At 35.2% G+C, this 2,681-nt stretch overlaps 1 long non-coding RNA gene across 1 annotated transcript; it reads right to left on the bottom strand.

Moving 5' to 3' along the window:
* Window positions 1-57: 57 nt before the first annotated feature.
* LOC127750562 (uncharacterized) lies at window positions 58-2,675 on the bottom strand. Its single transcript, XR_008011747.1, has 3 exons — window positions 1,927-2,675; window positions 1,700-1,779; window positions 58-244 (listed from the first exon to the last, which is right to left on the bottom strand). It is a non-coding gene; the product is annotated as an uncharacterized LOC127750562 (long non-coding RNA).
* Between the last annotated feature and the right edge of the window lie 6 nt (window positions 2,676-2,681).

The following is a 2,681-nucleotide window of genomic DNA, read 5'->3' as shown; positions in this document are numbered from 1 at the left end:
CCCTCCCCGCCTTCCCCTCGCTCACAGGTGCACTGCTATAAATAATGGTAAACATAATTAAAATAAAATTGACATATTTATTGATAAATCGAACAACAGATCAATACAGAAATTGTCTAGGTATACAAAAGGTTTAGTGTAAAAGCACAGATATTCCTGTTGTAAGGAAAGGCTAAAAAAAAATTCAAAAATAATAACAGAAGTGGACTTTCTTGATAGATAGAATTGGTACCTTTGATGACAGCTGAAACGAGAAAGAAAAACATCTTCATTAGGTAAAGTAGTGTTAGTATGTATGCTTTAGTAAAAATAGTGCAAATTCATCAAAATGAGTAAAAAAATGAAAATAGTGACAGTGAGTATGAGAATTTGACAATTGGTTAAAACAATGTCCAGGTGTTTAAACTAATGAAGTATTGGAAAACATCCCAAGATCTATTGGGTGAGCCGGGGGAAAAGGGAAGAAGGGGGGGGGGGCTGCTAAAATGAAAAAAAAAAATAAGACACAGTGAAGTTCATGAGTCCAAAATAAAAAATAATCAAAATGGCTTGATTGCTAAAAAATATGGTGACTTCTGGTGCAGAAAACTGTTCTGATTTCATCCCTGTTCCCAAAAGCTTGAAAAAGTCATGGGAAACCATAGTTATTAGCCAAAAACCACTTAAAATAAACTTACTAGAATTTAAGATTACGCACTATAGTCCCTCTCAACATACTGGCTTACAAGCTCTCCGTTACTTTTATTAAAATCAGGAGCCTGAAACCTATAAATAATAAGAGTCCCCCACCATGATTTTTGACCCAGGGATATTTAGTTCTTTTCCGTTTTGCCTCCTTATTATATTTTGGTTGAACGTAATAGATCAAAACCTATCTGTGGTAAAAACTATTAATAAGGGCTCTCATAACTTACAGATTTAGATATTCTGATGTGATTGAACACTACGGGGAGTTTTAAAATCATTAGGTTCAGAAAGAATGTTGCGTGCAAGCTAGAGTTCAGATAAGTCCTTTTCTGAAGTGGTGTTTTTGCTAATAACAAGGTTGTCTATTGACTTTTTGTAACTTTTGGTAACATTAACATTAATAGAATTAGAAAAAAACTCTGCACCAGACTAGACCCCCTAAGTAAAAAAAAAAAATCCAGGATAACTAGCCTATTGGTATTTATTCAAACATGTGATGACATGCACCCTAATATTTCTTATGCACAGGGTCAACAGGGTACAATCTATTCCTCCACAATTAACGGCCTAAGACTGATCGGAAAGTTGCTAAATATGTTGAACCTATAAAACAGCTGTTATGGTAATAGCACTACAAAAATAATTTCCTAGTAACAATTAGATGTTTTTCAACACCTTGGTTCGAACAAAAATATAACTCAGCTATCACATCTGAATAAAAAATCAGTTTTCTATGAATACATCAGTTGATAACAGTAAAGTGAAGGCTACTTTACTGATGATTAGCATAAACCTACGTTACATATTCTGACTAATCATTATTTTTAAAACGTATCACTCCTAACACTTCAAAATTTAAGAGGTGAATAAATTAAATGTAATGTTATAACTTGCAACCAAAAAATTCTTTAAAATATTTCTTTAAGTGACAACATGCACCACAAACTATTTATGTAGATAAAAAAAAGCTATCATTTCCAGTGTAATAGGTAAACATTCCAGATCAACTCACCTATTTTCATAAAGTTAGTCTCATCTTTCATACTGGCTGGGCCGCTTGATGTTGTTTGAAAAGTTCAGCAGGTCGATACCCTAAGAACAGATCAACATAATACTTATTCTCTTTTAAAATCTGCATTAGACATGGGAACTTTTCATGGAACTGTTAAGGCATGGCTGCTGAGAGCAAAGAAAGCAAACACACTTTGCAGGCTACAATGCAAGTAAAAGTATACATACCTTGTGGCTGCCTGAGTATAGATCAGGTTGGGTCCACACTGAAGTTCAACACTTTCCTCTGCATGTTGTTTCTTGAAATGCACTCAATACTAGAAACACTAAAATAACTGAGGGTAGTCTTGACTATTACAAAGTTTTGTGAAAAGATTGCACGAAAACTTCTCTTGAGAGTTGCAGGGGGTTGGCTTTCAGATTTGATTTGTTTTAAACAATTCGGTCTTTTCAATCGCTTTGCTAACATTTCTACTAATTCACTATACCCGAGTGAATAAGGGAAAATAACTCAAACTTTGAGAAATAGTTAAAAACTACAAAAATATGAGAAAATACTGACTCTGTTTACAAACAACACGACAAGCACATGGCCAAGTTGCAGGTTAGGCTGCGGCTGCCGGCCGGCTTCCGCCCTGCCCGTTTTCCGGGTGAAGCGCGCATGAATCGCGCGAATTCAAACGTACAGCAAAGCGTAAACAACTTGTAAAAGCACATTTGCGCCAAAAAAGTTTTCCACCTTTTGATATGTTGTTAACCATAACGCGACACATCCAGACAACGTTACATGAGATATTTAATAATTTTGGTGACATTTAGAAATAATTACGGGGAGTGGGGAGACGCACGTAAATGGCTAAGTCCAACCCAAGTGCATAAAGTTACCAAAAAAATGTGTTCCCATATTTTGATATGTTGTTCACTACTACTGGAAACGTCCAGTCAACTTAACATGGGAAGTGACAAATTTTGACCGACACTTA

The sequence above is a fragment of the Frankliniella occidentalis genome, unplaced genomic scaffold (genome assembly GCF_000697945.3).
Source record: "Frankliniella occidentalis isolate FOCC.00 unplaced genomic scaffold, Focc_3.1 Scaffold210, whole genome shotgun sequence".
NCBI lineage: Eukaryota > Metazoa > Arthropoda > Insecta > Thysanoptera > Thripidae > Frankliniella > Frankliniella occidentalis.
Note: the sequence above shows the minus strand (reverse complement) of the source record. Positions and strands in the feature narration are given on the sequence as shown.